Below are 11061 nucleotides of genomic sequence, written 5' to 3'. Positions count from 1 at the left end.
CAGAGTGCTCTTAATGGGTTCTCCATTCTACATTGTGATTCTGCCAGTTCTACCTTTCTGCATGGGTTATCCGGAAGAAATGTTGAGCTTTGCTCGACATACTAATCTATGCATCCACAACTCAGAAAAATATATGTTCCTTTGAGTTGTGCCTCTTTAGTTGTTTCTGACCTTTGTCTATCAATTGATAGTCAAGAGTTTGCGTGCATTCGTTCATCGTTGCCTTTACTCTTGTGTTCCGTCAAGCCATTCTATCTCAGAATGACTAGGAGAAACAAACTCCAGTACCTTATCCATTTCTAGGATTGGGTCAAAGCAGTTGTAATCTGCAGATCAAAATGCCAATCTAGCTTTTACTCTGTTCTACCGTGGAGTATCACCTTCTTCTTATCAAGAATGTCATGAGAATTGCACCACCTCTTATGAGTTCTTGATTTAGTGATACTTCTTGCCATCATTGTTCATTCCTTGGTTCCGTGTTGTTGTAACCGGAATGCCGGCAAGTGAATCGTGATGTGTGAAATCAATACTCCTAGCAACTCTGTTGCTTGGTAGTTAATGGACAATAATTTCATTCTTAGCATGTTGGTTATTGAATCATCATCATCATAAGATTTATCGTGCGACCTAGTCCATTTTCCCCGGTGCACTCTTCGATCCATGAGTTAGGATTGTGTCATTCCTCCCTCTTTTGCTCATATCATCTTGCCCTGAAAAGAAATATTGTTCTCGAACCTTGTAACATATCGGTGGTTCGTGATTTTTCGAATATATTCTAGGAAGTATTACCAGGTTGTCACCTGACCGCTATGTGGAGTTCGTTGTCAAGTTGGTTTCTTGCAAACCAGACATTCTCCAAGAATTTGTGTCGGTTACCCCCCCCCCCCCTGAGCTAGTTGGTTAAGCTAAACAATAACTTGGAGATTTGGAAGATAAAAGCTTGCCAGCTTAGTTCATCTCAAGGGATATATTTGCGTGTGTTGAAGATAGATGATATCTTCATCGATTGGTCCCTGTGATCAGTTGTTGGACCTATTGTCATATCAAAACTTTCATTTGAGTGTGGGCTATCATCAAATCAAATCAGAACCAACGATGTGCATAATGTTTTCTTACTCGTGGTTGATCCCTCGAGCATACACCATTATATCTTTTGGGTCTGACCAATGCTATCACTTGTTCACATAATTATGGAATTCCATCTCCATGGAAACCTGGATGAATTGTTGTTGAGCCCATCAGCAACACTGCTACCTTCTCCATGATTCGTGTTGAACATCCAGCTAGTATTGGAAACTTTATAAGCATTATCTTCATGTTTCGTTCATGAAGCATATGTTTGGATCAAAGAAGTGACTTTCTCTAAGTTCACGTGCATTAGGTGTAAGTTGCCGCCATGAATTTGAGAAAGGATTGTTTTGTTTCCCTTGGAATCATCCCAAATCAGTCATGCATATGTGCGAAGTATTCTATGGCTTGGCAGATTAATTACCTCCACTCCATATGTGTTCCTAGCACACCAAGCCACTGATTGATTTGTTCAAGGAGAAGAAGTTCCTTTTTAAGAGCTAACCCGGGCTTAATCAAGGACTTCGTTATCCACAATGATGGTTCCCCACCTGAACTCGGTAGTGTTTCATTGTAAGACTACTACGTGGTCATGCTTGTCTGGGACATCGTGTTCACATGTTTGTAGCAGAACCAGCTCATGTTTTGGAGCTTACCACTGTAGTCCATTTCCCGAGAATCATGCAACGTCATCTCGTCGACTTGTGTTGCAAACTTTCATTTTCTCTCTAGACTTGATGAGTCTGGAATATCCTGACACCAACCAGATCTGAATCTCAGGCAGATATGATGGTTGGAACATTTTCCAAGAACTATAAAATTGGTCTCTCTGTAACCGGTAAAGTGGATGTCATGGCCAACACACCCAGCCGGAAGACCTATTATTGTAGTATCTTGATTGGGGAAGTTGGCCACCTCCCCATAAGGATTTCGTAGGATTTACTCCAAAAGTTGTTCTTTATGGATCCTTTGTATTCCGAAGTCTGACCACTACTTGATGGCTATGTTGACGCTTTAAGCATGACCGTAGTAACCAGTACATCAAGGAGAACATTAGAAGCGGAGTGCTAAATGTCTCTCGGTCGATCATCCAGATTTCGTTTCCTTGGCCTCGCTAAGGTGAAATCTGAGAAAGGGTTGTCTTTCTATGCATCTGCATTGTCCTTCTCTATTCGTCAAGGTAGTAAGATGTGTTGCCAGGATCCTCGATACGGATGTTGGTAGAACCTTGATGAATATGGATGCTCAAGTTCTTGAGAGCACGCGCAAGCAAAATCATCCATTGCGTTGTCTTCAACCAGGTAGTCCACATCATTCATTCTAGTTCGAGTATGCCATTTCTTCGAGCTCCTTCACACGATCGTTTGTGATTGCCTGAGGCTAGTATAAAGAGTTTCAATGATCTTTGTATCAAAAGTAATTCTTTTTGCCACTTAAGGGAAATGCTCTACGAGTCACCTTTCCCTAAGGTGCCCCGTTATGAAATCATGGCAATTACCTCCTCGCTACTTTGAAACCATGCACCATCCTACTCCAGCGTGGAATTGTTGCCTACCAATTTGAACCCTTGTCATCTATTACCTTCCATCTCTCTCGATGTGTGTTTTGCCTCTTAGCTCCCGAGATGTTACTATGTCTCATTCCATGAGTTGATCCTAAGTTTTTTTTCGATCTTCGAGAAGATCGATCCTTCTAGAGTTTTCCCTTCCCTCTCGTTGTCATGTTGGTTGAAGTTCTCAGAGCAAGACATCGACACAAAGATGGTGATCGAACCAACGTTCTTATGAAGTGCAACTTGGATCGTGAAGATTGTGTTAAGTTTGCGTCCCCCTTCATCTTACCCTACGCTTGAATCTCGCGAAAAGATTCTTGTTTAGTGGGGGTGAGTTGTCACAGCCCTAGCTTTGCTTTGCTTACTCTTGCATGATCATCATGGCATCATGTTTATTTTTTTATGAAACTGAAATGGGGATGATCAAACCCCTAGCACCAAAGCAATGCAAATAGGCCCAACTTTAAATATTTTCAATGAACCCAATATGCCCTTAAAAATGTTCATCATTTTTGGTTCTGGCTAAAACCTCTGCCAAAAATGGGTTCATAAATTTTGGAGCCATTTTGGATTTTTGAATTAAGACATAACTATTTGCATTTGGGCATTTAAAATACTATAAATACTTTTAAATGCCCAAATACTTTTGAAAGTAATTTTAGGCTGTTGGGAGTAATTCCAAAGGTGCCTATGATTATTTTCAGAATTTTCTAAAATGGATTAGTATTTCTACTAATTCAAAACAAACAACAGAGAATTAAATAAATGAAAACAGAAAGAGAAGAGGGAAGAGTTACCTGGCGCTTACCTCCTGGCAGCCCAACTGGCCCAACTCCAGCTGGCCCAGCCCACCGCGGTCGCCACCGTCTTCAACCTCCTGCCAGTAGGCAGGAGGGCGTGTGCCCGACGCGCGCCAGCACGCGCGTGCCACCTCCTGCTTGCTGCCGCCTTCTCGACGTCGCCCTGGAGATGCCACACACCTCTCTGCCTCTCTCTCGCTCTCTGGTTCTCTCCCCCCATCGCTCCTCTGCTTTCCCTCCCCATGGCCGAGCATGCCCACCGCCACCGACGCCGTTCACCGCGGCCAGAGCCACTACCCCGCCTCTCCGTCGTGTCTAGAAGAACCGCCCCGTCGCCCTACTCCTCCTCGCCGAGCCGCGCGGGTCGGGAAGCCCTGCTTCTTCCCAAATGCCGCCGTCTTCTTCCGCGGGATCCGGCGATCGCCGTCGTCGCTCCATCGTCTGCAGGCCTTCCCCGAGCCCGACGAGTACTTCAATCGACGCGCTGTGAGCCTCCGGTCACTTTCCCCCTAACGCCGCGTCCTTTTGCACACCGTAGCCGTTGTTTTCATCGAGGCCGAAGCTCACCTCCGCCCGAGCTCGTCGCCGGCGTCAGTCCGGTGACCCTTTGGTCATGCTAGCATGCCCAACAGCCTCGTTAGCATGTGCAGATGCCGTAGATGCCAAGCAACGCATGTCTTGCTCACCGTAGCGACGAATCCGTCGAGCCCGTGCTCCGGCCGCCGCTGACCTTGACGCCTTCGTCGCCTCCGGCCATCCCACGGTCTCCTGCATGTTCCATTGGATGCGCGAGAGCCTGGGCTTCACACCGGTGGTCTCGGCCGCTAATTTGGTCGCCGGAGGGCAAAATCCGAGCCCCTGTTTGACCTCCCCTGCTTCCTGACGTGTGGGCCCAAGCCCCTGATTAGTTAACTCCAGATTAATTAGAACTAACTAATTTAGACAACTAAACAAGTCACTGACATGTGGGCCCCGCCCTGCTAACAGCCTGGTTAGGGTTAGTTTAACACTAACTAACTCAGTTAGTGGACTGAGTCACTGACCAGTGGGTCCCACTGGTCAGGTTTGACCTAGCCAGCCACAGTTGACCTGATGATGTCACTCTTACGTCATGCTGATGCAGTAAAACCTTTTCTGGATTTTAAATAAATCTAAATGATTTATTTATTTTCAGAAAATGCCTAAAACTTCCAAAAATCATAGAAAATAATCTATAACTCAGAATGAAATAATTTATATATGAAAAATTATCAGAAAAATTCAAGGAATCTGTTTATGGCATTTTCATGCATGTTTGAACAATGTTTGTCCTCTGTTTTGGACAAAACAAATAAATGGCATTTAACTAATCATATATGGAGTTTGAATTTGAATCTTGTATTCAAACCAACTTCATTTAATTGTGTTGCCATGTCATTATCATGCATCATGTTGTGCATTGCATTGATTGTGTTCCTTCTCTATTGCCGGTGGTTGTCTCCTCTCGATAGACGTTGTACCGACGCTGTGATCGTTGACACTGATGAAGACCCAATAATATCTTCAGAAGTGCCAGGCAAGCAAAACCCCTTGTTCATTCTGATACAATCCCACTCTCTCACTCCTGCTCTCTTTTACTGCATTAGGACAACAACGATTCAACTGTTACATGCTGCGGTAGTTGAACCCCTTTCCTCTGCATGACCTGTCATTGCCATAGTAAATAGATGAAACCCACTAGCATGAGTAGGAGTTGTTTGAGCCCTGATGTGCCTACTCATTCATGCTTGTTTGTCATGCCTGCTATTGCATAGAGTTGTGTCAGGTCTGATTCATCGGGAATGAATCGGAGGTGTGTGAACATGTCCTACTGTGTGTGAGCTAAGTGTGTGAACACGATTTGGTAAAGGTAGCAGTGAGAGGCCACGTAGGAGTACATGGTGGGTTGTCTCATTGAAACCGTCCTCAGGAACTGAGTTCTGTGTCTGTGATCCATGAACAGCTACTACCACTTATTGGGATTCTTAATTGACCCTCTCGGCTTCTAGATCACTCTAGTACTCTGTCCAGGAACTAGTTTCTGGTGTTTGTAGGTTATGTATTGGCGGCCGTGCGTAGCGCTGACCCTAGGGGTGGGCTATGATGCGGTAGATACATCATGGCACGGTGTACCAGGCGCCCGTTTGGTGTCTCGGGAACCCTATTCACATCGTTCGGGGCCGTATGTGGAAACCTCGGCCAGACTCCCTGTGGATGGAACCTGGATAGGCGATAAACCTGGACTAGAGACTTGAGTGTTTAGGTAGGCCGTGGCCGACACCCTCGTTGGGCTTCCGCTTGAAGGTTGCCGAGTACATGTCGTGTAAACGACGGTAAGTGGTGGGAGCGTGTGTGAAGAAGTACACCCCTGCAGGGTTATCATTATCTATTCGAATAGCAGGATTCCTCGGATATTGAAACTTGGACCCCTTGCATAGTTCGTAGACAAGAGAAAGTGGATACTCTAAAATGCGCAAGATAAGTGTGAGTTCTATGGATGGCGTTCTCGCAGGGAGACGGGAGCGGATCCATAGTGGTGTATTGGTATGGTGAATTTGTGGACTCGTGTGCGCCACCTCAAAGAGTTACTTGCAGTCGTAGTTCAGGATAGCCACCGAGTCAAAGCTGGCCTGCTGCAGTTAAACTCTACCACCCCCTTTGTTGATACCAATGCATATGTAGTTAGTTCTGATGTAAGTCTTGCTAGGTACATTTGTACTCACGTTTGCTTATTTTATGTTTTGCAGAGAGACTTCAGTCCCGCTAGTAGTTCCTCTTGGACTTTGACGTTTAGCTTGTTACCTCAGCTACGATATTGTACCTTGGGAGGGTCTTGTAGATAGTCAGGCTTCTCAGCCTTTTTCATTTGCAGATGTCTGTACTCAGACATGTTAAGCTTCCGCATGTGCTTTGACTTGTATGCTCTGAATTTTGGGTCATGAGACCCATGTTTGTAATATCTCGCTCTTCGGAGCCTAATGAATAAATGCTTGAGTCGTAGAGTTATGTTGTGATGCCATGTTGTATTTACACATATCGAGCATATTGTGTGTATGATTGAAATGCATGGTATGTGTGGAATCCGACAATCTAGTTGTTTATCCTTGGCAGCCTCTCTTATGGGGAAATGTAGTCTAGTGCTTCCATGAGCCATAGTAGTCCGCTACAGCCCGATTCACCGGAGTCCTGCTAGCCCAGCACTACAGGCAGTCGGCTCTGATACCAACTTGTGATGCCCTCGATTCAATCGTAGACTAATCATACACGCAAATGTGTACGATCAAGATCAAGGACTCACGGGAAGATATCACAACACAACTCTAGACAAAATTAAAATAATTCAAGCTTTATATTACAAGCCAGGGGCCTCGAGGGCTCGAATACATAAGCTCGAAATCAAGAGTCAGCGGAAGCAACATTATCTGAGTACAGACATGAGTTCAACAAGTTTGCCTTAAGAAGGCTAGCACAAAAACAACAACGATCAAAAAGGCAAGGCCTCCTGCCTGGGAGCCTCCTAACTACTCCAAGTCGTCAGCGGCCGTCACGTAGTAGTAGGCACCCTCGGGGTAGCAGTAGTCATCAGTGGTGTTGTCTGGCTCCTGGGATCCGTCATCTGGTCACAACAAACGGGTATGGGAGAAAAGGAGGTAGCAAAGCAACCGTGAGTACTCATCCAAAGTACTCGCAAGACTTACATGAGATCTAAACTAAGTATGCATCTGTATCAAAGGAAATGGGCTGTATCTGTGGACTAAACTGCCGAATGCCAGAAGAGAAAGGGGAAGCCTAGCCTATCGAAGACTAGCATCTTCAAGCATCATGCAACATATAGAAGAGTACAAATCAACATAATGTAAAGTAGTAGTAGTGTTATCAACCTCGGCCAGAGATCCTTTCTCGAGTCCCTGCGAGAAAGCAATCCCAGAGCCATACTATCCATTTCTCATGACAATGCCTCATCTCAAGTATCTAGTTCTAGTTGTATCGATCGGGATACAACTCCAAGTGGCCGGGCACACTTTCCTGGGACATGCCCGGCCTTGGCCAAACAATATGCCGCAACCCGACCTAGGCTTAATAGAGAGATCAAGCACGCCAGACTAAACCTATGCCCCAGGGGTCTTGGGCCATTGCCCCGGGAACTCCTGCACATTGCGTACGCGGACGGTGAGTAGACCTAGCTACCTCCTTAAACAAGGCAGGAGCTTACGCAGTCCAACCCGGCGCGCGCCGCTCAGTCGCTAACATCAATTAAGCTTCGACTGATGCATACGATGCAGAACGCCCATACAATGCCCACGTGATGGTTAGTGCTATCAGGCCAGAGGCCCCTCGGATCAAATATCCAAATCGTAGTGGATTAGTAACACGCGGTAACAAGCAGAGACTCACGAAAGATGTGACCCTGTCGCCCCGTCTCGAGTACTTGCGGCAAGGGCTAGGAATGTCCGGCCATGCCTCGTAAGTATCTCGCGGGCACCTTCCAGGTCAACCCGATGCCACATCACTTGCTATTAAGCCCGCGCGGGTACCCCTCAGGGCCGACCCGTCTTTAGTAACATGGTTCAGTGTAAAGTCATAGTAACCATAGTAACTATGTGTCTAACACCAAGGGGGAAACACGAGGAATCACCCTCGGTGAATTCCACTCGATGTAATCACCAAGTTGAACATAAGAGGATCCACCCTCGAGGTTCACACTTGAGGGGTTGCAAGACAGAGCCGTATCGGAAGTGGTTAAGGAGGAAATCACCCTCGATGGCCACGACCGAATAGCTACACTGCAGAGCTCTCATCAGGAGCGATGTAAGAGGTTCCACCCTCGGCACTCAATGGTAACTCTGTGGAGTCGTACAACTAGGGGGGTGATGTGCGTTGTCGGGGCCTGGACGTCGATCACGTTGATCGAGTCATCGAACATAAAGCGAGGCAACCGAGACTAGGTGGGGTTACTGATGGATCTCTAACCAACCTATACTAAGCAGTTTAGGATAAGCAGGTAAGGTATGAAAGCAGGTAACAAAAATAGGCTATGCATCAGAGTAGGATCATACAGAAAGCAGTAGCAGTTCTAATGCAAGCATGAGAGGGAAAGAAATGGGCGATATCGGAATGCTCAAGGGGGGTTTGCTTGCCTGGAAGCTCTGCTGAAAAGGAAGAAGTGTCATCGTCGACGTAGTCGATCACAAGGGCATCAGCATCGTTCTCGGGGTCTACCGGTGAGAAGATGGGAAGAAACAATAAATAGCAAGCATACAAATGTAATAGAAAGCACGACATGGCAGTAAGCTACGCCATGAATGCTCTAACGCAGTACTACACGTTGCAGACGGAGAGGGAAAACATCTGGAGGGGTTTTCCCGGCGTCTCACTTTTTTCAGACAGATGAAAGAGAGGGGACGGTTCCATGTTCAGCATGCTAGGAGCACGTGATAGATGAATGGACCACGTATTCGGATTCGTTGGATTTTTCTGAGCAACTTTCATGTAGAAAACATTTTCATCGGAGTTACGGTTTAATTACTATGATTTTTCAAAGTTTTAAACATTTATGAAATTAATTAAATTAACAGAAAGGAAATATGACGCCAGCATGACGCGTTGATGACGTCAGCAGTCAATAATCCGGTTGACTGGTTAAAACTGACATGGGGGACCCACCTGTCATAGACAGGGGGTTAAACAGAGTTCAAACTAATCTAAATTTAGTTAGTAAAACTACTGGGCCCACCTATCAGTGTCTAATTAACTAAACTAATTAGTTTTAATTATAAAAATGTTTTAATTAGAGGATTAAGCGGTGGGACCCGCACGTCAGTCGCACTGGGCTGTCCAGTCAGTAGTTGACTGGGTCAACCCAGTCAACTGGGGCCCGTAGGGCCCACTGGCAGTGAGCCAAGGGTGGGGCCCGGCCAGCCACGTCGGCGAACGGCGCCCGAGTTGGCTCCGGCGAACTCAACGCGGCGGACCATCGATGGGCTTCGCCGGAAAATCGCTACGGGGCACGGGGAGAGGTGCGGCTAGGCGCGTTTGAATGAGCGCACGAAGGCGCGTCGACTGGGGGCGGTGGCGTCGCCTGAGTTGAGCGACGCCGACGAGTAGCGAGGGCGGCGGTCATGCTCGGGCGATGATGAGGATGGTGCTATGGGACATGGTTTCACGCGGTTTTGCCTTCGTTCGAATGGGTACTCCTCCGCGCATTGTTCTACAGCATCGAACGGGCGGAGGTGGCCGGCACAGGCGTCGGCGATGAGCAAAGGCGGCTACGGCAGCTTCGGGCGCGGGCGGGTTCGGCGTTAGAGAGCGCGAGCGGCCAAAGTAAACAACTAGGCGGGGTCTACGGCGCACGAGGAGCACACCAGGGCAGTCGGCCGAGCTCATAACGGCTCGGGAGCACGTCAATGGCAACAATGGCGGCGACCGGAGCACGGTTGCGGTGGCGGCCGTGCACGTGCCCGAAGGCGAGCAGGAAGAGGAGGGAGGAGAGGCGAAGCTCACCGTGCGGGCGCAAGGAGGCTCCGTGAGTGAACGGGAGCGCGGAGGGAGGCCGCGGTCGACGGGAACCACCGGCAGCCGAGGCGGAAGGGGACGAGGTGGATCCAGCGCTGTGGTGCCTTCTGGCTCCAACGGCGGGCATCGGTCGACGTGGAGGAGGACGGCAGATGCCTACGGCATGTCGGCGATGCGGGGGGATGACGGTGGCCGCGAGGTCGACGCGGCGACGGCGCCGGGCGCGCTCGGGCAGTGGGGAGGAGGAAGCGAGCGAGTGAGGGGAGAGGAGAGAGGTGGAGAGGACGAGGGGGGAAGCGGGAGAGACAGGAGAGGAGGGGAGCAAGGCGTCGGGGCCTTATCCCCTCTCACCGGCGTCGTGGAGTATGGGGCGGCGCGCCCGGTCCGGCGGGGACGAGCGGGACGCGCCCGGTTGGACGAACTGGGGGAGGGTGAACAGAAACTGGGGAGAGGTAGGTGGGCCGGCCTGGGTGAGGGGGAGTTGGGCCAGCCCAGGTGGGCTTGGCCCCAGGGGGGCAGGGGCACTTCTCTCTCTCCTCTGCTTTTCCTTTTTCTTTTCTTTTGTTTTGTTTTAAGCCTTTTCTGCTTTAGCTATTTTAGGCCACTTATGCTTTTTGCAAAAATGTTGGTTCACCACCAAGATTACCAGGAGAATATTTTACACATGATGAACATTTTAGTTTTCATGTTTGAGCATTTTTTTGAAATTCACACAATTTGAAATTGAATTCAACTAGAATTTGAAATGGAATATTGATCAAAGTGACCAAGCACTATTATAGCATAATGATTAACTTAACCCCAGGGGTTACTGTAGCATCATTACACCGGGGTGTTACAGGCATCGATCACAGAGGGCTTCTACATCAACACCATAGCCCCTCCGATGAAGTGTGAGTAGTTTACCTCAGACCGACGGGTCCATAGTTATTATCTAGATGGCTTCTTCTCTCTTTTTGGATCTCAATACAAAGTTCTCCCCATCTCTTGTGGAGATCTATTCGACGTAATCTTCTTTTGCGGTGTGTTTGTTGAGACCGATGAATTGTGGGTTTATGATGAAGTTTATATGTGAACAATATTGGAATATTCTCTGAATTCTTTTATGTA

This window comes from Triticum urartu, chromosome 7A, assembly GCF_056163025.1.
Source record: "Triticum urartu cultivar PI428250 chromosome 7A, HENAU_Tu73, whole genome shotgun sequence".
NCBI classification, from domain to species: Eukaryota; Viridiplantae; Streptophyta; class Magnoliopsida; order Poales; family Poaceae; genus Triticum; species Triticum urartu.
The sequence above is the reverse complement of the archived record's forward strand: the minus strand, read 5'-3'. Positions refer to the sequence as shown.